Source organism: Antechinus flavipes, chromosome 1 (genome assembly GCF_016432865.1).
Source record: "Antechinus flavipes isolate AdamAnt ecotype Samford, QLD, Australia chromosome 1, AdamAnt_v2, whole genome shotgun sequence".
In the NCBI taxonomy this organism is placed as follows: domain Eukaryota; kingdom Metazoa; phylum Chordata; class Mammalia; order Dasyuromorphia; family Dasyuridae; genus Antechinus; species Antechinus flavipes.
In genome coordinates, this window is record NC_067398.1 from 31,744,295 (window position 1) to 31,769,970 (window position 25,676).

The following is a 25,676-nucleotide window of genomic DNA, read 5'->3' on the forward strand; positions in this document are numbered from 1 at the left end:
GCCACCTAGCTTCCCTTTGATATACATAAATTTATTTTTTAAAAACAACTTTAGGTGACAACAGTGGCTGAGAAAACTGGAAAAGGAGTCTGGTAGAAATTAGGCTTAGGACATTATTTTATACCCCATCATATACCCCAATATACCCCATATACCCCAATTGACTCAAATGAATACGTTATCTGCATATTAAAATTCAACCATAAAACAATTAGAAAAGAGTTCCATTAGGTAATTTTTATAACTATGCCTATGGGGTGAATTCTTAACCAAAAGACAGAGGCAATTACAAATGATAAAAGAGATAATTCCAATTACATGAAATAGGAAAAAAAAATTGAATGAACAAATTTAAAGTAGAATAAGAAAGGAAGTATGTGCTTAGATAAAAATATTTTTTTTTCTTTTTATCATCTCTGTTAAGGATTTTATATACAAGAAAAACAAACAACTAACAAAAATATAGATAACAAAATGACATGTGCCAAAAAATAGGCAAATGATATGAAATAACAATTCTCAAACAAAACGCAAACTGTTACCCACTATACGAAAGAAAACTCCAAGTCACTAAAAACAAGAGAAATACAAGTCAAAATTCTCAGATCTTAATTCAACTTAACACATTCTCAAAGATAATAAATAATGGGAATGGGAATAGTTAGTATTGGATTGATTATAGAAAGAAAAGTACACTAATATATTATTGATAGAATTGTGAATCGGTTCAACTGTTCTGAAAAAAAAGTTTTTGAAATTATGAGAAGATGACTAAAATTTCCATATCTCTGACCTAGAGAATCCAATGCAAGGTATATGCCCACAGGAAGTAAAGAACAAAAATAATCTCATATATACCAAAGTTTTTATAGCAGCCTTTTTTATAATAGCAAAGATTTGAAAACAAAGTCAACACCCCTTAACAAGAGAACATTTAAACAAACTGGTATATGGTAATAAAGAAAAACTACTGTTATATAAGAAAGAATGACTATGATGAATATAGAGAACTATGGGAATCTTTATATCAATTGATATATCAAAATGAAGACCAGAAAAAAAAATTGCAAAATGACTACAGCAATAGAAGTGGAAAAAGCTACAATAGAAGAAACAAAACTGAATAGTGTTAAATTATAACTAACACATTTGGTGCCAAAGAAATATGACAAAAAAAACTTCCCCCTTCTTTTCTAAAGAAGTAGGAGAGGACAGGTATTGGTGACTACATAGTATAAGCTTTTTCAACATGCCTCCTTTTCCACTTTTTTCTGTCATTGTCATAAGGAATGACTCTGAAAATTTCCTTTTAAAGGAGAGAAGAATGTTTTGAGGAAGGTAGATAATATAATAATGTATAAATATCAATAAAATGTATTTTTAAAAATAGGTATAGACTGACTGCCCATCTATCCCTGGAGCTGAACTCTATTTTATTTTTTCTTAAAATTAATTTATATTACTTGTATAGTGATACTTATTCTTTTGTTTTATTTTATTTTAGCAAAAATTATTTTATAAGCAATATTTTCCACAAATTTCTGACCTAAAAGAAATGGCCTCTCATAGATAATTTGTAACACTTAGATGAGAAGACCTAATAAAATATGGGTCTAATGCATAGCAGTCTCTTATTATTAGAGAGTTGAGAGAAATGGTTTTTGCAAGTCTATCCTGCTAATTGTCACAGTTTCTGAATAAAGAACAGTTTGAGTCATACCCCCTTCCTCTAATTTCTTTTTCAGGACTCTCCCCAACTCTGAAGAACAAACCTGCTTCAAATATAATTTCAAGGACTAATCAACAGCTATTGGGGTAGGAGAAAAAGCCACTAATAAAGGGGGAAGATAGGAAGCTAAGTAGTTAAGTAAAGTAAAGTAGTAAGTAGTCCCATTTCCTTTCTTAATTTCTTATACTTTACATCAAGCCTACCTAATCTGACTTAAAAAAAAAAAAGGAAAAAAAAAAACTAATTTACTGAAGGCAGTCCAACCCCAGCAACCAGCTACCATCATAACAGCAGCACTCATCATTGAACATGATTTGACAATCTCTCTGTAGAAAGATCCAGGATTGAGATAGCACAGAAACCCTGTCACCCTCTTTCTTTAAACCTAGCAATCATTCCAGTTCTGAATTGAAAAGGAAAAGGTCTAAGGATCAGTATTTTCTTTTTAAAGACAGTAATTGATAGAACTGGGCAAGTACTTATAGAGAAATTGGAATAATTCACCTACCAAAAACCAGATAGCCCTCTGACTTTATTATGAATGAAAACAATCTATTATAAATTTTCACCAGTAAACTTCTTTGGAATAGCAGGCCAGCAGAACAGCAAGCTGAACTTACAAACTCCATCTGGTTGATCGAGGTCTATTAGGTAGACAGACATCCCAGCATGCAGACACAATGCCCCCAATATCTATAAAACTGGTATACATATAAAAGAGCAGGAACACATTCTCCTTATGCAATTGCAAGATATGTCAATTCTAACTCATAAGAGGGTATTTCATTTCTCTGGCCCATCCAATTCTTGTTCCCCTTTCAGGGATTGCCCATAAAAATTTCAACTGACCAGTGGTAGTAGACTATCCAATTCACTTTGCTTGTGCCCCAAAGAAGCTACGAGATAACAAAATCTTTAAGTCAGCAGGAACACTGCATTTGAAGTGGTGACTTAGAAGGAAAGACTCTATGCATTACCCCTAATCTTTCAAGTTTTGATAGATAACTGAAGAAAATGTCCTTTACTTTAAGGGCAATCACTAATATATGATATTTAGGCAAAGTATTTCATGTAAAGATGTAAAACAGTTTGGAATCTTTTAAAACTACTTTTAAATCTAGTATATATAAAAATAAGTTGATATACTGGATGACTCTACATCCCCCACCCAAATCAATATCAATGAAATGTTAAGAATTAAAACTGATATTAAAAGGACAGCAAATGGAAAAATTCAATTCCTTATCATCATTGCTGTCTTTCTCATAGGACAACTTCTCTAGTGACAATTACTTCCCTGGGTGTGTAAGTGTGGTCAAGAGAACAATGCATGATAAAGAATTATTTCTGTGAAAGAAGATAAAATGTTTTCCTAGATTCCTAATGCTTTACTATAATGATATTAAGAAACATAGCTCTGGTCCTAGATTTTACATATAAAAGCAATGCTTTCCCCTTAGCACTTTATGGGAATTGGCTATCATGGCTGAGATCTGTTATTTGTTTTCCCTCTTTTTATTACTTTTCAATGGAATATAACGACAAAAACATGAGCATGGATGGATTCTCATGGTAGAAGGAGAGCTTCTTAAGGGTAGGGGCAGTTTCTTTTTTGTCTGAATCCCTAGAACTGAGCCCAGTGCCAAGTACATGGCAAATACATAATAATTACTGAATAATCATTGAATTGAATTGGTGAGGCCTTCAGATTATTTTCAAGTATTTTGAATTTCATCTTTTAGCCTGTTCCTTGTTTAATGTGAAAAAGAGAGAGAGAAATAAAAGGTTTCCAAAAATGACATTAGCTTTGGGGAAGACAGAATTGTGCAACTGTGCTCAGGCACCGTGCCATGATTTGTAAGTCCCGACAACAGGGCTAGGTTCTCATCCTGTGCAAAAGCCCCAAGAATCCATCTATAAGGGTATCAGAAACCTACAGAGAGTTCAATTATTCTGTTTTGTGGACCATCCCAAAATGAAACCAAGAGGGCCATTTGGGATCAAGTAGATTCTTTAATTACTTGAGATGATGGGGAAAGTCTTCTCAGAAAATCAGAATAGACCTCTTCAATACTCATACATATGTGCACATATCAGTAGTTATATATGTAAGTATATAAGTCTATTAGAAAGATAATAGACAGGAAATTTCACGAGAAGAAAGACAACTGCATCTCTTGCAAAATCAACTGAAACAGGTTTAATAGCTGTAAATAGGCAGGAAGTCTGTTTGAAGTCTCTTACAAAGGGAAGAGGGTGAGGTGGGGGTGGAGACTCCCACCATTCCAAGGAGTCACAGTGCCCCATAATACCATGTTGGGGCACTGGTTCAGTATTCACTAATGGAGCAAGTGCCAGACGCTGAATCACCAACACCAGTTCCTGTACTACCAGAGTTTTCTTTGGCAGTGATCCATCCAAGTACTGACCATGCCTCAGCCTGTTTAGCTTATGAGATTTGACAAGATCATGGTCTGGGGTGCTATAGCTGCAGGCCATGTCAGCATTGCAATGAAACACAATCCAAGTTTATTATAAAATGTATAAAATATCAAGTTGGAAAGGCGGTGTCCAAATCTTGGTTTTGTTCCATGTTCAAGATGAGTGCTTATTAACAAAATAGTATCAACCCCACTCTTTCCAGGTTCACTGTACAGCATGCATGACAAATAAGGATGGTGAATCTAAAGAGATGTCAAAAGTTCTCTCTTAACCCACTATGGTCTACAGCGGCCCTTTGACCCAGAAGGCCATGTAAGAGACTTGATTATGAATACGGTAGATACACTTTTTTGTATACCACAAAGTAATTTTTTGAAAATATGTAAACTATATGAATACATTTCTGAAAGAATGGAGAATTCCCATAGCTTCATTGACTATTCTGATGGTAGTTATTCCAACAGATCCCTGGATAGGGTATTTTTTTTTAATATTTACTTGTTTATATTTTGGATGTCCAGTATGATATTAAGTCAGAAGCACTTTGCTGGGCCTACTTCAGGAAGATGATGATGATGATGATGATGATGATGATAACATTTATATAGTATTTTAAATTATGCAAAGTCGTTTTAAAGTATTACCTCATTTGAGCCTCACAACAGCCCTGAGAGGTAAGTTCTATAGTTATCTTCATTTTTACAAGTCAGAAAACTGAGATAAAGAGAAATTAAATGACTTGTTCAAAGTAGTAAGTGTCTGAGGCAGGATCTGAACTTCTGTCTTCATGATACCAGGTCTAATGTTTTATCTACTGTCTCTCTAAATAAAATGAGGAAAAACTAAAGCCCTAGTTTTCTCATTTAAAATCCTTTAAAAGTCCTTTAAATGCCATTCTCTAATTTGTTGTCTGGCTCTTCTATAAAATGAAGGAATGACTTATTTTACATATATAAATAATGAAAGCAATAGCTTTGGAATCAGTCAAGAACAGACTCCTGTCTCACTTCTAATCCCCATTGTCTGACCACACACTTCATCTGTAAATAAAGGCAGATATCATGAACAGTACTTGCTTTACAGAGCCATTATGAACATCAAAAAGTCTTTGTAACACTTTTGGAAAAAATATGAACCTGCTGAAAAAACAGCAGCAATAAAACCTTTGGCATTTAAAGTCCTTCCCAACATGGCCCTTTCCTACTTTTCCATTATTTTCATACACTGATTCTCCCACTCCATGCACTCTATGATCATATTATACTAGTCTTGCTTATTCCTTACATATGACATTATGTCTCATGATGGTACATTTTCATTGGCTGTATGGATGCTCTGCCTCTTCAATTTCATCTCCTGGCTTCCTTCAAATCTCATCTAAAACCCCTCTTTCTGCATAAGGGTTTTCCTACATTCCACCCACCCCTGCTACCTTTCTCTTTGAGATTACCTCCTATTCACACTGTGTACATAGGATATACATATATAGTTATTTCTATGTTCTCAATCCTATTAAGACAGGTGCTCTTTAAGGAAAGAGCAATGTTTTACTGTTCCTTCTATTCCTAATACTTAGCATAGTAACTAGAATATCTTAAGTGCTTAATGAATGCTTGACTGATTAAATAAAAACCTGCTATTAATATATGCTACATATTCACAGAGAAACAATAACAAAACTTTATAATCATGAAAAGTTGTACAAATATTATTCCATTTGGTCCTCACAACCCAGCTAGATGAGGAATGCATGTAGAGTGATTTCCACTTTACAGATGAAGAAATTCCATAATCAAAGCTTTCAAGTCATCCATCTAGGTCTCAAGGATACTAAGGGGAAAGATATGTTATGAGTCTGAATTCTGGGATCCTTTTCACTTTATTTTTATAACTATGTGGAGGATGGAATTGAAATGGGTGAGGCTCAAAGACCAATTAGAAGATTAATGCAAAAATTTAGGTGAGAGGTAAAAAGGACCTCAGGGTAAGGACATATTACTGAAGAGAAAGTGTTCATGCAGCACTATGGAATTACACTACTCCTAAATGCATTATTTTGTCCATTAAAATTAGTCCATTCATTCTCTCCCTCCCCCCTCAATATACTCATTGCTGTCTCTGTCCGGTCCTGATAATCATTATTGACTTGCCTAAAATTTCCTCTATTCATGATGCAAAGTTTATTATTTAAGTATAGATCTTTTCCCACATACTGAAGCACCCAGGATTTTTTTCCAGTTTTGAACTATAATGCTTCTTATTGATAGTTAGATTGCATATAGAAGTGTCCTGACATCTTCTTGAATAAAGACCTTCCAGTCATCTCTTCTGACCTTGGCAACACTTATGCTCAATATAAAAAGGCACAGAAACCCCTAAGCTCCATCAAAGATGGATGCTCCCAATGAATCCCCTGCTGGACTTCAAGCTTGCATGGAGTTCAGACACTTTCTTTGCTCTTTTCATGTCTTAATGACATTGAATTCTATGGAGCCCTAACCTCACTGTAAACTATCATTCTCTCATTGTTTTTAAAAATTATTATTTACCTGAAGATATTCATTATCTAGCCACTAAAGTTCATTAGACTTTTCAGCAATATTTAATTTTTCACCTCATGTTCCAAATTGGCATTTGTGCCTAGTCTCATTAATGGTCATGTGGTCTCCACGGGGAGTGTTACAATTCCCTATATCACACCAGCTTCTTCCAATTTTCAGGAGGTCTGTCATCTCTTTTGGTTTCAAAGTTGACGCTTGCTAGGTGTGATGGCACATGGCTGACCTGCTTAGGTAACTGAAGGAAGGGAGGAATAAAGCTGTTGGTTCACTTAAGCTTGAGAGTTCTGAATTCCAGTGGGGCAAAAATAGGGTGGGGGTGATGGAAGAAGAGGGCAACCTGACCCAGGATGGGGGAAAAAACAAAACAAAACAAAACAAACAAAAAAAAAAACATGTCAAAGCTTCTTTGCCAATAAGCCCCCAATGGTCCTTATACTTCCAGTCAGAGCAATAAAATACTGATACTCTTGGCTGAACTATTCTCTGAATTCCTGTTTCTACCTCAGCTCTGGCTCATTGACAAAGTAGAACAAAACAAGCTATTCCCCATCAAGTGGGGCTTTAGATAGTTTGAACACTTTGATAAGACCATTGCATACCTTAAACTTTTTTTCTCTTCTCTAGCTTCCTTCCTTAGTGTCAATCAATCAATTTATAGCTAAAAAGTTGCTAATATGTGAGAGAGCCCAAGTTAAGCATTGAGTATAATATACAAGAAACAACAAATGTGTAGGCCAAGGAGCCTACAATCTAAAGAAGGAAATAAATACATACGGGACAGGTTAAAAAAATAATAAAGAGAAGAAAATTAAGAGGTGCTGGGCAAAGTGGAAGATGGAGTTTGAATTAGGATTTGAAGGAAGTCAGGGAAACTAATGGGAAGATATGAAGAAAGTCAGAAAAAAGATGCAAAGCCTGGGGGAAAGCCAGAAAAATACCTGAATATAGAAGAATCTCTTGTTCCTGAAACCACCAGGAGACTGTATCACTGGTGGGAAGATATAATATTATAAGATATAAGAAACTGGAAAGGAAAGTGGGGACGAAGGGCTTTGAACAACCTACAGAGGATTTTATATTTGATCCTGAAGGTAACAGGTAGCCTATGGGATTTAACGAATAGAAGAGTGACATAGTTGGACCTACGTTTTAGGAAAATCACTTTATAGTGGCTGAATGAAGGACAGAATCAAATGAGGAGAGACTTGAGACAGGCAGACCTCTCAGCAAATTATTACATGAGTCACGGAAGGTAACATTTATTAACATGTACAAGATATTATACAATATGAGCGGGATGGAGGCATAGTGATAGAGCCAATTTCAAACCTAGGAAGCCTTGGGTATAAGCCCCAGTTGTAATATATAATGACTGTGAGATCTTGAGCAAGTCATTTAAGTTCACAGTGCCTCAGGAAATCATTTAAGACTAGATGTTCAGTGTAGGTGTTGGTAGAGGAAGTTTGCTTATGTGGGAGGAGTTCTCTATATCAATAGAATTTAACACCCATATAAGCAAACTCCTTCTACACTGATTCATAAAAACATTAAAAACAGCATTTTTAACAGATGTTACCATCCCGAAGGCACATCATCTCCAAATTATGTGCAATGAAAAACTCAAGATGCAGAATATTAGGGGAATAAACCCAAACTACGTGAAAATAGACAAGGGACATGTCATCTGTCCTAAAGATGCTTTGCCAAAGTCTATGTAGGATGATACTATATCCCAAAAGGTTTACTCAATGACAAAATGCAGACATTTTATCTACATTAAACATAGAAGAATAAAGGAAATTGACTTGACTCAGGACTATTTCTATCAGAATAAAGATGGGAAGAATGGTATGTTTATTGATGATTATGATGATGACGATGACGATGATGATGATGATGAAACTAGCAATCAAGGTTATGCTAACATCCCCGTATATTTCCCCAAGATCTTTTTGATATGCAACTAGCCTCCCCATATATCCCACTCTCTCCCATTTTCCTTCTACCAATACGGTTTTAACTATACCAAAACTACTTCTCACAAAAGTAAAATAACAAATCTCCAATTCCCTCTCAATTCATGTTAATTCCTGGAATGCATTTGATGACTAATGCAACAAACATAAAACTATCTGCAGTGGATACAGTTCATATGTGAAATTGTGCATAGAGACCGAATTTGGAGCCAAATAAAGTTGGATTTAGGCAGTTAGATGATGCAGTGGATAAGCTTCCAAACAATCTGAATTGAAATCCAGTTTCAAACATTTAATTTCCTAGACAAGTCATTTAACCCTGTTTGCCTCAGTTCCTCATCTGCAAAACGGGGACACCCATTTCTCCTCCTAGAGAAGGAATTGGCAAACTATTCCAGTAACTTTGCCAAGAAAACCTCATAAATAAAGTCTACAAGGCCATGTAGAGTCAGACATAAATGAACAACTAAATATCAACAAAAGTAGAATTTAAATTCCATCTCACTTGAAATTTATTAAACACTTACTGTGTGCTTGACATTAAGTTAGGCAATGGGGATTCAAAAAAAGATGCAATAATCATTACATTCAAAGGCTTTACATGAGTGGGACTAGGGAAGAGGAAAGAGAGCATACTATGCACTCAGATAAGTAAATACAAAATGAAAGCAAAGGAATTTCCACAGGTTGCGGCTGCTGTTGTTAAATTGATTTAGTAGCGTGTGATTTTTGATGATCCTGTTTGGTGTTTTATTGGCAATAATATTGGAACAGTTGCCCCTTCCTTCTTCATCTCATTTTACAGATGATGAAATTGAGGCAAACATGCCCAGAATCATCCTAAATCAGATTTGAACCCTTCCTCCAGGCTCAGCAGGCTAACCACTGCACCACCTAGATGCCTCGGGGTTTGGGGAGGCCAGCATTAAAAATTGATGCTGACCAGCTAAGGGTCCTAAATAACTTCACTGAGCCTCAATCTTCCCATCTACAAAACGGTGATAATAGTAAGGATACCAACCTCACTGACTTATTTTTACGCAATGAGGTAATATATGTAAACTTGTCTTGAAAACTATACAACATATACATTTTAGTTATTATTATTAATAATGATTTCATTCATTTTGTCTTTTGCAGTGGAGTTCAGATAGAAACAATCTTGGAATAGGCTGCTATTCTATACTGTTTTATGTATTTTAGAGTATTGGATGGGAGAATAAAATAAATCCTTGTTGTAATCAAATAAAAGTATCATTCTTATCATTTTCATCCTCATCATGATTACTTAATAACAAGAGCAATTTTCCTTTTTGTTGTTGCCTTAAGGATGGCCCTTATATCATAGACACATGCGTAGAGCATACATGATTGGACTCAAAAGAGAAGGTCCTAAGCCAGTTTTCATCTCCCTGGAAAAACCCTTTTATATTGTTCTTTAAGAATGATACAGAATAGAAAAATAGGAAAAGAGACCAGATTGCTCTCCCAAGAAATCAGAATTATTTCCTTATCAAGTCTACAAAACTTCTGTTCGTTGGAGACAACGACTCTAATCTACTGCCAATCAATGGAACCTACCATTGATAGGGCTAAAGAATGATTTATCTGGAATATGAAGGTAGGAGCAGACTCTGGGAGAAGAGAGATCTTGATTTTAGAATTATAGTAGGTCAAATTCTCAGGAAGAATTAGGTTTTTTTTCCCTGTACTATTTTTATATTCTTTCACATATATACATGCAAACAAACTTAATAATATCAATATCAACTAAAACCATATCAACTTCAATAAAACTTTTTATTTACCTCTATGTTACTTCTAAAGTCCTCAGAACCAAATGCTATTTTTTTTTCACACAAAGAATGATAAATTCAGAGTGAGGCCAAAGTCATTATGGGGTTTGCAGATAATTTATGTCTTCCATTTGCAATTGTTCAAGTCTTTATTTAAAGTTCTATTGCCTTATAAATTAGGGGGTAGATGTAATAGCTGCTAAGTGTCATTCCATTTCTATATGTATGACAGGAAAAGATAATGGTAAATGTTAGAGGGAATATGGGGAAACTGGGACATTAATACATTGGTAGTGAAGTTGTAAAATGATCCAACCATTCTGGAGGACAATTTAGAACTATGCCCAAAGTGCTATCAAATTGTGCATGCCCTTTAATCCAGTAGTCTCACTATTGGATCTAAATGCCAAAGAGATCATAAAAAAGAGAGAAGAACCCACATGTGCAAAAATATTTGTAGCAGCTCTTTCTGTAGTAGTAAGGAAGTGGAAACTGAATGGATGCCCCTCAGATGGGGAATGGCTGAATAAGTTATGGCATTTAAATGTAATAAAATGTTATGGTTCTATAAGAAAAGATGAGCAGACTGATTTCAGAAAAGCTTGGAAAGACTTACATGGATTGATACTGAGTGAAGTGAGCAGAACCAAGAGAACATTGTACACAGTAACAGTGAGATTATGTGGTGATCAACTATGATGAACTTAGTTCTTCTCAGCAATGTAGTAATCCAAGACAATTCCAATAGATTTGTGATGGAAAATGCCATCCCTTTGCATCCAGAGAAAACTAGAGACTGAATGTGGATCAGAGGATATAGATAGTATTTTCATATTTTTGTTATTGTTGTTTATTTGCTTTTTCTTTCTCATGGTTTTTCACCCTTTGGGGCTGATTTTTCTTGTAAAACACGACAAATATGGAAATATGCTTAGACAGATTGTACATGTCTAATCTGTATCAGACTATCTGTGTCTTAGGAAGGGGGGAGGTAAAGAAAAGAGAGTGAAAATTTTGGAACACAAAATCTTACAGAAATAAATGTTGAAAACAATCTTTACATGTATTTGGAAAAATAAAATACTATTGAGAAAAAAAATTCAACTTTTAAATTACTCCTTCTGTTATGTAATAGAAAGCACCCTAGACTACAAGAGCAGGAAGACCCAAGTGCAAATTCTGCCTTAAACATTTCTTTGTTCTGTGCCCCTGGACAAATCACTCCATGCCTCAGTTTCCACAATTGTGAAATTAAGGGGTTGATGTTATAGCTGCTAAGTCTCAGAGGTAAAGTGACTTAAGGTCAACTAGATAAGAAGTAGCAGAGCTGGGATATGAAGCCAAGTTTTTTGGCTCTAGATAGATCACTCCTCCTTCCTCCCTAATACCCTTCCTTTCTCCCAGCTTGATAACTATCAGAATAGCAAAAGAAAAACAAAACAAAAACACTAACAAAAACCCACCCTATTTTTGTGAAAATTCTAATAATTGTGCCTGTCCCAATCATACTCAAGACTTACTTCTTGCTTCAACTAAACAAGCTCCTCTATGCTCTACCCATACTTTTAGATTGTCCTGCTATCCCACGGGCAATCAGTTCTCATGGCATCCAATGTCATTCTGTTTTGCAAACTAGCCATTAAAATCTATGCACAGCCGGAAATTGTAAATAATTTTAACGGGATATATTTCCCACCTCAAAAGTGGGATAATATTCACTGCCTACTTATGCCCCAAGGGTGTTCGTTCTAAGACTTAATGAGTTAATGTTTGTAAGGCACTTTGATTTCCTCAGACAAAGGGCCCTATATAAGTACAAAGTATTATTATTATCATTATCATCATCATCATTATTATTATTATCCAACCAAACTACTGAACCTTTTAAGATGTACTCAACATAACAACAAAGGTCCCGAAAAGCAACTACATTTTTCATCTGTAGATTTTTCATAGGTCAAATAACTTCCATAACATGTTTCAGGGAGCTTTTGGGAAAGGCTGACTGTCTCTGTGAGAGAAAACCATGCAATAATATATCCAGCCCAGAGTGCCAGAATGCCTTATATAGGCAAAGAAGGGAAATTCCTGGGTACGTATTATACATTTACATTCCAAATCATTACAAGTGGAATCCACTTTGAGGACTACAGTCACCTGTAAAGTTGGGGATCCATTTCTGGGAGGGGCATTTTGAGGAACCAATCTCATTACTTTGTAGCTGTTCCCTGCACAGAACTCCCTTCACAGGATACTACAAGGTATCTGTCTTCTTGACAAGGAAGGGGAAAAAAAAGGCCAAAGGGTCTGTATGTATATTTTCACTATGGAAACATATATTTCTACCTATGCACAATACATGACAGGAAAAAGCCAAATTTTGGTTGGGCTGATGGTTGGGTTTTGCTGCTATTGATTCTTAAACCTACACTCATGGTTAAAAGCCTTATTTTAGTCCTCAGGAGAACAAATGAGCTCTACTTCAGATAATAATAGCCTAAAAGGTACACTAGGATGTCACTTAGCATCATGGACAGGAGAGCTAATGTGCCTGGAGAAAGAGGAATGCCCTGTGAGAGTCACCGAACAAGGCAATTTCCACTAACACAGGCCCTATACACAAACTCTGTACAGTGAGGCATGAAATGCAGCTTCTATGAACACCATGAAGTACAAAGAAGGAAAAAGACCACATTCTCATTATGCTATTACTTTTTTATAAGAATCTATTATTTGTCAAAATGCCAGCAGATAGTGTCATTCAATGCTCTTACAAAAGGATAAATTGAGGCACAGGTACATTTTTAAAAAATATATATTTGGTAGCTTTTTAGAAAGACAATACTGAGACAGATATAGACATACATGTGTGTATGTGTATATATATGTATATATAATCATATATGTGTATATATATTTATATTTCAAATATACATATATTATATATATAACAGATCTAGAAAAGCCACATAATTAAACCAATAATTCATGGGAAAGATCTATTGTCAAAGGATCCAAGATAATGAACCGGTTCCTAGTGAGAAACCTTATGAGTTTTTAAAATATTTTTTTTAAAAAGTCCCTGAATCTAAAGAGTTAACTCACTTGCTTAAAAAAAAAGTACCATATAATTTCCTTTTATCATAAAACAATGCATTTATTATTTTCTGTATATCTGTTAAAGGGCATGGCCTTCTGAGTGGAAAACAAAACAGAGCTCAGTCACATGTTTATTTGCTTCAGCTACTCCCTTTCCCTTCTGATAAATAATCAAACGTGCCATCCAGAAAAAACAAACCCAGTGAGCTGGGAAATTTGATGGTCATCAAATAGACTGAGATACCAAGAAAAGCAGCCCACTGTTCCCACAGTTTTGTGCCCCACACCTACACTGCCATCTGAGTAAATACCTTCAGTCACTCTTTCCATTTTCCCCATGCAATTACTCCTACTGTTAAACAAATTGTCCTTAAGGCAGTTGCAAACACCATTTTTTTTTTCCCCTTACAAAGTAGAACAACTTATGAACATTAAAAAACCAGCCTAACAAAAAGTAGATTGGCATATGTGTGTGCATTATATATACATATATATGTATAGATTATATATGTAAATAAAAACATAAGCATAAACAAAATTATATACCAGTTTTTATTATATTTACGAAGAGGGTTAGATAATTATCCTGCTTGATTTCTCTGTTTGTCCTAATAGATGCTACCTTGTAGCTTAATATTTTAAGGGCATTGAGTCTGGGTAGCGATAGAAAAGCTTTAGAAGCGGTTCTCCCCAGACCAAGATGGCAATCTTTCCATATCTCCTCCACTCTCTGACCAGTAAACAGTAAGCAAAAATGACAACCTCATGTAGGCTTTACTGATGGGTTCCCTTCTCCCCGGGGAAAGAAGAGGGAGGAAGAACTCTACGATTCAATGAAACATTCAAGATCAAGAAAATAATTGTTAACTATTTGTTGTTAATCTCTTGATTTCAGTAAAAAAAAAAAATAGTTCTATCTCTCCATTTGTTACAGAGGAAAGCTCTCCCGTGTTAAGTCCACTTGTCTTTACCTGCCATGCCAATTATTAACAATGAAACATTTGAAAAGAATCCTGTAACATGAAAGTTAACAACCATCACAGAAAGTAAGCATGGTTTTTCCTTCCCTTTTGCAGAAGCCTCCGCTTAAACAATAGTAATATGAATGAGATAATGGTTATGCTTGTTTCAGCACTCTGATTTTTATTGGCATGAAATTGGTACAAATATTATCAAGACCAGTTCACAAATGATGACGGTACCATGATGCAAACATCAGGGAAGGACGATTTTACAGCTAAAGAGCCTACAATCTCACCACCCCCCTAGCTCCGAGCCCCCACCCCCATCAATTGTTACATTCACTTTTTTACTTGTGACAATTCAAAAGAAGCCCACAAACCTCTCTCTCTCTCTCTCTCTCTCTCTCTCTCTCTCTCTCTCTCTCTCTCTCTCTCTCTCACACACACACACACACACACACACACACACACACACCATGATTCTCGTCTTAATTCTGAATCCGAAATAAATGTTAGTGAGAACAAACAACTGCTTACTTAACTGATACTCCAGAGAGTCATTGGAAAGCAAGAGTGAACTGAACAGGAGTTAGAAAGAGCCAGTTTTCTTTTCAATTCTGTAAAATGCCTTTGATGGGCAAAAAAAAAAAAAAAAAAAAAAAAAAAAAAAGGCTGTAAACAAATTGAATCACCTCATATTGCTCTGAAAGCTGGAAAGAAAGGAAACCTTCCTTCCCCAAAAGAATACATTCACAGAAGAAGATAGCAAGTTTCAAAGTTTAACCCAAAGCCCAGCGTTCCCTTTTCTCTGAACACTTACAGAGAAAATGAAGACTTTGACGGGGTGAGCTCTGACTGTTGTTAGATTTCCGTCTTCTTGCTGTAGATGTGTTCTGGCTCTTTCTGTGAAGCGGGGGTTGGAGAATGGTAAAAAGATGTTTGAATAAACAGGAAGTGCCGGGCTGCTGGAGCATACACTGAAGTAAAAACACCCTGGAACATTGCCCTTTCTAGCCAACAAGAGGCTTGCCTCCACAGTAGCAATGCCTTCGAAATGACAAAGAAACCACAAGAATCCTTCAAGTAATTCTCCTCTTTCAAAGTTGAAAGAGCAGTTGGAGCTGGCAGGTAATTTCAAAGTGGCATCGAGCACTTAAAGAAATCTATTAATTCTAATTCGGCACATATCGAAATCACTTCAGGTCGACAAGCAGCAACATACCTAACTAATTATGCCTTAACTGGACCAACAGACAAACAGCAGCCAAATACGACGGCCGGCTTACTTCTGCAGACAGACACACACCTTCCGAGTCTCAGGGAACCTGCGTTCCCAAACATTTGGGGCAGGGTGTCGACACGGGAAAAGTGCGATTTCTTGAATGTGTTATTATTATAAAGATGCTGCGGAGTTTAGTGGCTCTGTATCCCATGTGCTCCTTAAAGAACACATGCATCTCTGTATTTTGGGTAGATACATTTGCTCTTCCATCTGATCTTAAAAAAAAAAAAAAAAAATCCTTGCTGATTTTTCCTTCTAGTCAGCAAACCAAAGTATCTATTTATCTTGAGGTGACTGGCTCCCCTCCTTGGGCCCTGCTTTCCCCACCCCAAACTAATTATTAAAGTCCTATCTTCTGTCACATGGGTGATGACATACCCGAGACACTAAAGGAGGCTAGCACAGGCTCAGAAAGGCAGCTTGGAAGAATATGAACAGTCGACCAGCCATAGTCAAGGGAGGCTGGTGGGTATGGAGGGAGTGGGGGGTGGGGGGAAGAGAACCAGGATCCCTGTAGAAAAATGTACTGCTGTTGTGGTAACTAACGTGCGGCTGCCACTGAAGGGACTGATTTGTTATTTAGCATGGAGTCTTGGACTGTCTGTCATTCTGGGTGCTAATGCTCTGCTAAAATAACTCATTGGGAGCTGTCAGTGGGATGTTTACACAGGCCCCAATCTTTTCTTCATAGAAGGAAATTTTTTTACTGGAATTCATCTTCTTTTGATCTCACATTCAAAGCAACAGCAGCTTGATAGACATTCAAGTCTGAAAGCAAATCCAGACGCTGAAGATAAACCGCCAGAGTATGACAGGCAGGAGCATCTAAAGCTTATAAAAATGAAGAGAACAGCATGTCGTCTGAGTATTACAATAGCAGAAATCAAGAGACATATTAGGTGGAACTGATCAGCCACAAAAACAGTTCAAAAGGCAGATCATAGAAACAGAAGACTAGGCGAGAGGGAAAAAATAGGAAATATCTGCTTTACAGAGGAGGCATCCCCTTCATTCCGAGTACCACAAGGTTTCCGCTTCAGCATGTAAACTTGGGGGGGGGGAGAGAAGGTGGGGAGGAGGAGGAGAAGGAGATCCAATGCAAATGTTCCACTCAAACTCAGCTCTTCCAATTATAAGCAATTCAATTAATTTGTTAACAACCCCCTTCCATCAAGTGTTTCCAAGAAAATGAAAGGGTAGTGCCTTACCTTGCTTAGCACCCCCAATACTGCAATTTATTACCATCACCTGTCTCTGCTAGTTTTAATGAAGTATCCAAAGGAATAACACTCAGGGCACTATGGGAAAGAAGCATTCAGGAAAAAGAGCATCTCTCATCCTGAGGTTTCTAAGTAGTTTTAGACTGTAGATGAGGGAAGAGAGGAGAACGTTAAAAAAGCTCAATTCTCTAAAATGACTAGTTGTTAGATGGACATTAAAGCTCTACCCTCTCCCTCAAAAAAAGAGAAAGAACTAGCTCATGAGATGATTTTAGTCCCACTGATCTGCATCCAACATCCAGTGGCTGTTTTTTTTTTTTTTTTTTAATGCTGACTGGGGTAATTTGTAAAGGAATAATCAGGAAAACTTTCTAAGAGAATGCATACATTTTTCATTTAAAAATAAGCCTCTTATTTTAATTAAAGTCAGTACATATAATGAAAAAGTAATTCTCAAACAATTTTGTACTTAGAGCTGTTTGTTAACAAACACTGAATGAACAGGCAGTGTTAGGTTAAAGGGCAGCAGAATTCCACATTATAATTTCGCCTGCGGGTTATTTCTGATTAAGGACACCCTCTGGGACACCAAAGCAAGATCTTCTTTTACAGCAGGCATGGCTTTTAAAATTAGCCCTTTTTTTCCCCCTGCATAATAAACCAACAGGAAAAATGTGGATTTAAAAATGTATTAACCAATTTAAAGAGTTGTAATCAGTTTAGGGTTTGCTTTCTGCAAAACACAGGTTCCTGTGTAGCTAAGTTACAAATGTAAAAATGCAGACTGGATTTGAAAAACTGCTGTAGAAAGTCACCTTCTGTCATGCTTATGCAGCTATCTAATGTGCTAAAGGCTGATTATTTATCTTTACACTGTACTAGTTTAATCTGTTAAGGTCAACACTAATCTGTGCCAACCTTTTAAGAAATAGCAGCCTTCAAAGACTTGCTGCGAGAATCCCCAAACTAAATACAGGATGTCACTGTAATGGATACATTTACCTGAACTGGTGAGATTTACTATGTAAACACTGAATATAAATTCCCATATAAATTAGAAAACACATTATTTCTGGATATAGAGAAGATGTTGTCACCAACATGTGGGTAAGGTGATTAACATCACTTTGTTTCATGGGACCGTTTAAAAACCAGGTTTGCATTTACATGTCATGTATATACAGAGCTCAATTACTGAAATGAAATGTTTGCTGGTTCCCCCCCACCCCCCACCCCCTGGGAAATAGCAACTTTGGATAGCAAATGAAAGCCTCCCAGTCATATCCTCAAATGGTAATAGTTTTTCAAAAGCAGACCACTGGTGAGTGGCCATTGCCAGTAGTCCCAGCGCACCACTGTCTCTCCCTTCCCTCTCAGATTTCTTCTGGACTTGAATGTCACCGTAGACCTTGAATGTGAAATGGCTTCATGCTAATTGCTCTAATTTCTGGAAGATGTGCAGGCAGGTGAAACCTGATCCCCCTCGGTCCTTGTGGAGCCCAAGAACGAACGACCCCGGAATGTTTACACAGTGGTTTGATTTTAATAGACAGGAGGGCTGGGTTTCAGACAGCAAAAACACAGCTAATAGGTGACCTCTTAATGTAGTCCTTTTTTGAAATACACACATGCGCGCGTGTGCGCGCGCGCACACACACACACACAACAAAATACAATTTCATGTTGTAAAAGGTGATGTCCTGAATGTCAAGGTTATCTGCTTGACTTTTTGAGTGAGCACACATTACGTTGCACCTGACATTTATACCCGAAACTCTATACCGACTTCTCCTTCTTCTTCTTCTTCTTTTTTTTTTTTTTACTTGAAAAAAAAGCACTTTATATGTCAGTCACCTTACAAACAGATTATGGCTGTATGGGATTTCCTAGTAAGTGCACTCATTTGAATTTTAAATTGAATCGTTTTTACTTCCATCTCACTACTTGTCCCTAACATCCTGTAAGAGTTGTTAAAACTCCTACCCCATAAAAAGTGTATGTGTGGGGGTGCCTTCTCCCTTGTTCCTTTGACTGTTGTCTGGAATCCCCAGCCTTGGGTGAAATCCTGCAGTTGACTGATCATTAAGAGTCTTTACCTCTCTCATGACATTGGCCATGTTACGTATGGCTTTCATGCTTGTCTTGCTCTTTCCCATCCCCAGTAGATTGAACCTATGACTGAGGTACCATTTGTCTCTGGATCTTCCTCTGTTTCAGATTCAGAACTTAACACAGTGTCTGGAACATAGTAGATACTTAGTAAATGACTGATTGATTAATATCTCAAAGAGGCTCAAATAAATCCTGTGGCAATGGAACTGAACGACAGCCTTATGATAGCTGAATAGAACATAAGTTCTCCATATCATTTAAAAAATGTTTACCATGCTGGTAATTCTGGTATATAGTTAATGTCTTAACTTCACCATTTCCCCCCAATCTCTACCCCACCTGGATGATTCTCCCTCTCTAACAATTGGCAAATATTCAAGAAATTTTTGCTCAATTGTGTGTACCACCTATGTAAAATAGGTGAGACAATGAAACATGGAAAGGGATGAGGGAATAAGAGAGAATTTCATCACTTGATGACCTATATTAACATATTATAGAAAATCCTTAAATGTGTTATAAGCTTTTATAAAAACTAGATAGGTATACCATCTTTCAAACGGAAACCTTGGTTCATCTATTTTATAAGTTTTGAAAAAACAAAACAAAAAAACAAACAAAAAAAGCAAAACTTTTAATACTTTTTTTAAAAGCCAAAGAGGTCTAGTGACTGCTTTCCAAGAGTCAAGAAAAAATCCCCAGAATTTATAGATAAATTTAGCAAAACTAGTTAAAGAGAAAGATGAATACAGCAGCATGAACGTCAGAGATCCAAGGTACTGTGTACATGGGACCAATAAAAAGAAAATGTGCAAAACACATCAAATGGGATTTTAAAAATAGAGAGACAATTTGGGGATTTGCTCTCATTTAGTTTAAGCTGAATCTGAATAGAAAGCAAACAGTCTTTGTGCATGTACACTGCAGAACAGAAAATACAATTTAGGCATTTTAGTAAGTAAATTTAATGAGAAAATTTTAATGAGTAAATTTCTTTAGGGGAAGAGAGAGTGAAATTACATTCAGACAAAGTTTCAGATTGAAACTAAGTATTATTTCTTTAAAGAATTAATTCTCATTGGGAGGTCTGGGGCATCAAAGGCAATAGCTACCAGACCTTTTCTTTACAAGAAACCTCAAAACCATTGTATTAAATTCAAGGTAGAAAGTAAGCTCATTGAAGGCAGAAATTGTTTCATGTTTGCTTTTGTATCCCAGTATCTAGCACAAAATAGATACTTAAATTTATGCTTGTTGATTAAAGGCACAGTAAAACTGAACAATGTAAACAAACGATAAAGTATTCAAGCAGAGATTCTTTTCCTTTTTGGGTCATGGATCTCTTTGGCTATTTGCACAGATGCAGACTGTGGATGCTTTCTCTGAAGAAAGTCTTTCAATACATCAAATAAAATATATAGGTTCACAAAGGAAACCAAATATACAAAACTATAGTTATATACACAAACATATATGTGTATACACACATACATATACACACAGACATATGAAATGTGTGTTTCACTTTTAAGACTTAAAAGACTCAATTTTATAAAAAATCTTAGTACAAAAATTTTCAATCAGGAGATTTTAAATGAACACACACATATGCTTATATATATACACATGTGCATGTATGTGTGCACATATGTATATATGTATAGATATGATCTTAAGGATTCATAGATTTATAAGAATTCTTATATAATCTTTTAAAGAATTCTTAAATATTAAGAATTCTAAAGAATATCTGTCCAAACAGAAGTTAAGAATTCTTGTACTGGAGCATGTTTTACAATCACATCTTAAAAGTGGGGATAACATGAGCAGCCTGAAAGGATTATTGATCTGTGTTCTTTAAGTGCTACTAATACCCCCCAATATGTTGACATGAGATTCAAATGAGATAAACATGTATTTCTATATAGTGGAATATAAACTATTTGAAGGCAGGTATTATTTTAAATCTTTGTATTCTCAGCATCTACAACAGAGTCTCTAATATAGTTAAGTTTTTCTTAAATATTTACTGGATGAATGGATGACAAAAGATAGTATGTTCCATAATAAACGTGTCTATATTATTAAGCTATCATTAACGAAAAATCCAGGAGCTTCTTTCACATGGCCCATTAGTATATGGAGTCACCTGGCCCATTAATACCCAGCCTTCAAAGTAGATGAATGAGTATGATAGCCACAATCTAAAGAAATTTTATCTGGCAAGAAAGTTTTTGTTGTCTTTTCATTGAAAGGGATTGTGCATGTGTATATATGTACAGATAATGTGTATATATATACCCGACACACATATAAAAGAAGCCCTCAATAATATCTTTTCCTAAGATCAATAACAATCCCCATCAACTAAGTTTTTCCTCCTTTTCTACCCCCCTCCCCACAAAACTATATAAAAATGTTTGGAATAAGGAAAAAGAAAGAAAATCCTGTCAATGTAGAGATTTAGTATAAACTAGTTCAAGTCAGTGGTAGGAACACTAAGTGGTAAAGGTAAACATGGTTCCCCTCCTTCCTCCCTTCCCCCAAACTGGTTCCCCTCTAAAGCTCTCTAGGCAGTCAGTGCCTGGTACCAAAGCCTGCCCTGCACGTTTGGGAGGTCAACACAGCTATGCTAAACTGACAGGTTCAGTTTACAGCAGGCCAGGACTTTGTTTGGATATACTGGCCTTGCTCACCGCCAGCTTAACAACAGATGGCTAGAAAACTTTCATTATGTTGCGCAGGGCTGAACTGCAAACAATCCAGAAAACTGTGAAAAGTTTAACTCCCTCCAAACCAACGAAACAAGAGAGTTCACACACATGTGCCAGATTGGTTCTAGCGGAGGGCCTGGGATATGCAATGAGGATTCTCAGGGCTGAATTAACTCTCTATTGGATGATTAATGAAACCTACACAAAAAACCTCGGATGTAGAAAGAGAATTTGCAATTTGACAAGGTCAGATGAATAAAAGCATCACTCCCACAGCAAAAGTGCCCATGACAGAGCAGAGTCTTTTTATTTTAACTTTTCAAAGCCTAGAACTTTAAAGAAGTTGCATAAAGTGCCTGCTTTATTTTATTTTCCTGAAATATAATTTAAGAGGTTTCCCTCTCCGGCAGAGACAGAATCTTCCTTTGCATAACTCTCAAGCTCCCTTCCTGCTATCCCTCTGGAAGACTGGAAGAGCCAGCCGAATATGCTAACTCTAACACCCAGATTTAAATATGATTTATCCAAATCTGTATATAATTTAAATATTCATTAAATTGATTCAATCCATATGAACCCTAATATCTCCTAATGCTCTGAGACAGGTTATAAATGCACCTTCAAAGGTTTAATTCAATTGGCAATCTTATAGGTCTATCATCACTGGAAATGTATTATTTTTATACTATTCAAGAAATGAACAAATCTGTTTTCCACAAATGTATTTTAGAAGCTACCCTTTTCTGTTATTGAAAGAAAATTGTGTTTATTACTCCTTTAGCACAGTGTAAACTCATAAACGTCAACAGAGAGTACAAGGAAAACTGTCAACTAAATATTGTTTCCTTCATGAGCTGTTCTTCCAAGTCAATTACGCCTTTCAACTTCTGGGGCATTGTATGATAAACTAGCAGTAAAAATCATTCACATTAATATACCATGGTGCCTTGCCTGCAAAAGGTAATTAAAGAAGTAAATGACTCATAAGAATAGACATATTAGCTGCAAAATGAAAGGCAACTTAGCTGCCACATGAAAATATGTACCATTAAGATACTGCATTTTCATATTCCTGTAATCAGCTCCAGTAGACTAATGCTTATTTAATCCAGTTCTCGGCTAAGTCCATCAACAACTGTTTTTTGCTGTTTTCTCCTTGACTGAACATTATGAGTGCAGGTTTGGAATAAATACTGCAATAAGATTTTTGCATACTCAATTGAAGAACAGGTTTTTACATTTTAAAATCTATTCTCTCTCTCTCTCTCTCTCTCTCTCTCTCTCTCTCTCTCTCTCTCTCTCTCTCTCTGTCTCTGTCTGTCTTTCTGTCTCTCTCTAAAATACAACATAGAAGATGATTAGGGAATATTTTCCTGGCTAGACAAGGCTTTTAAACAACAGTACATTTTAGAGAACGGATCTTGGTTTTAACATTCACAATTTCTGATTCATACCACTATTAACATACGAAAAAACGATGCTGTGTCTTCACATGCCAAATGTCCTATTCTTCACTGAAGAAACATCCCCTTTTGTTAATAACATCTTCCATTAGCATTAGCAAGATGAGGACTATTTATCTTAACTCAGTGACCAAAGTGGGAGGAAAGAAATGGGGTGGATCCCCACAATGTTATAGGATTGAGTCTGCTCTAAACACCATCAAGAGGTATCTACTAGGTTAATGAAAACATGCCAGAAGAGACCTTGACAAACCCTTCAACCAGCTACACAGCTTTCCAGATCTCTGACTTTTGCGCCACATTTCCTCTGCCCAAGATGCTATTTTCACTATGATTTTATTTTTTTCCCATCCTAGGCACCATATAGGAGTATTTCAATAAGGAAGTTAGATTTACTTCCTTTCCCCTTAGTAAAATTAAAGGAGTTTGTATCAGGAACTTGTATCAAGTTCCGCTGGCCCAGGCAGGTCCATAATCAACAATATTAATATTACTGGGGATACTGGAGATCTCAAGCTTTCTAAGAGGCTCAAGAAAGACCTACTTCACATGCAAAATTTAGGCCTCAAGTTTGCCATTGGTAGGCCTTTCAAGAGAATTTAGCATTGGGGCTATCCAAGCTCTCTGTTGACCTTGCCAGCAGAGGAATTAAATATTTTCCCCCTTTGTCTTTATAAGTGAATTCCATTCATAGACTTAAAGCATCCATATTTTGTCATGTTTGCAATAATTCATCTGTTTTGATCAAAATCTAAATTTGCCTGGCTGGTATCCACTAACTGACCAAAGGAGCTGTAAGAGCTATATGACCTGACTTTGAAAGTCATGAGCTTTCATCACAGGAAAAGTTCTAGATTTCTTTATTGGGTGTGTATTCTCTACTTTCCTCTTCCTGTGGGTGTGTAAACCATCTCTTTGGCTCTTAAACTGATGAGTAGCCAGTTCTCTCAAGGACAAACAGTTCATTTTGGGAGGACTACCCTGTAAAGAGGAGTCTTCAGTTTATTTATCTTTTATCAGTCCTCAGGATTGCAAGAGGCTTACAGATTTAAGCTCAATCTTTTGTTGTTGTTGTTGGGTTTTTTTTTTTTTTAATGTATTATTGCCTCACCATTTGTGCAGACACCACTTGGAACCACAATTAATGAGCTCTAGTCCTTTTTCTAATTAAGGAACAAAGGTTCTTGTGTGCAGAGTATAGAGTGACACTGTCTAGAGAACACACATTTAAATAGAAGTAAATGCTTCTAATTGCCTTAAAATGGGATTTTTAATATTTAGAAACATAATAGGATCGAGAAATTAGAGCATTTCCAACATCATTTACAAATAAGCCTTTACAAAATATTGTTAGCTGATAATAATGCATCATTATAAATAATGGAAAGTTATGAATGCTAGGCATGTAACCTTTGTATTCACACGATTAACCTGTATGCATTGATACAATGATACATGAATTAGTTTAAATTTTTTTTAAAAAAGCAAACCGGGTAAAAAAGCAAAAAGCAAGAAAGCAGCAACTACAGCTTGAAATTCCTTAGACTATAGTAGATTAGGATTCAAACATGTAATTAAGAAAGATAACCTTGCTTTATACAGTAATTAGGGCTATTAGAAATAGGATACTCTCTCTTAAAAGTGCTACAAATATACCATAGTACTAAATAACCTGCATTGCTTGGAAAGTAGACTTGCTATCAAGGGCAAAGCTGCTATCCACTGAAGAAACACGAAATGACAGACGGCTGTTAGACTCCATTAGCTGCTATGTGATAGGAGCACATTCACTAACACACGACCTGTGAAAAATCTGAGATCTCTTTAAATCTTTGAATTGGATTGCGGCATTAATTCTTAAGAACTGCAATCCTTCAACCAAGTCAAATTACCCTCATTAACAATGGAAAAACTGCCTCTGCAATAAGTTTTTTAAAAAAAAGATATTTATTACCTATAATCACTTTCATGTACTTCACCTGGGAGTGTGACCAACTGGTACAACAACTTGGAACAATGCACCACTGTTAATGTTGATAGGACCAGAATATCATCTCTAAAGATACTGCCTGCTAATTTTATTTTCTTTTCCTCCCCCTCATTCTGGGTAGCCATATGATGGAGGTAACCCCATTTCACAGATGAGAAAATTCAGCTCCAGTGTGCAGAGGTCATTAGAGGCAGAGTTGAGACTAGAACTCAGATCTCTGGATTTCCTGTCCTTATGTCTTTGCACTAGAATGGCATCAGAAATGTACAGTCCACCTATTGCTTGAAGGAAATGTAGAAGCCTCCCTGGAGACCTAGTTGGTGACTGGAT

General features: G+C 36.2%; 1 protein-coding gene across 6 annotated transcripts in view; it reads right to left on the reverse strand.

The window, feature by feature from the left end:
* The window catches only part of FOXP1 (forkhead box P1), a 664,237-nt gene that overhangs the window by 184,809 nt on the left and 453,752 nt on the right, over window positions 1-25,676 (reverse strand). Inside the window, exon 1 of one of the 6 annotated variants that reach the window (XM_051980802.1) lies at window positions 15,386-19,787. The exons of 4 other annotated variants lie outside the window; for them this stretch is intronic. The gene's annotated coding sequence lies outside the window, so the exon portion shown is untranslated. Of the gene's footprint in view, window positions 1-15,385; window positions 19,788-25,676 lie in introns of those variants that run through there. One more of the 6 variants, XM_051980786.1, reaches the window with a different exon arrangement.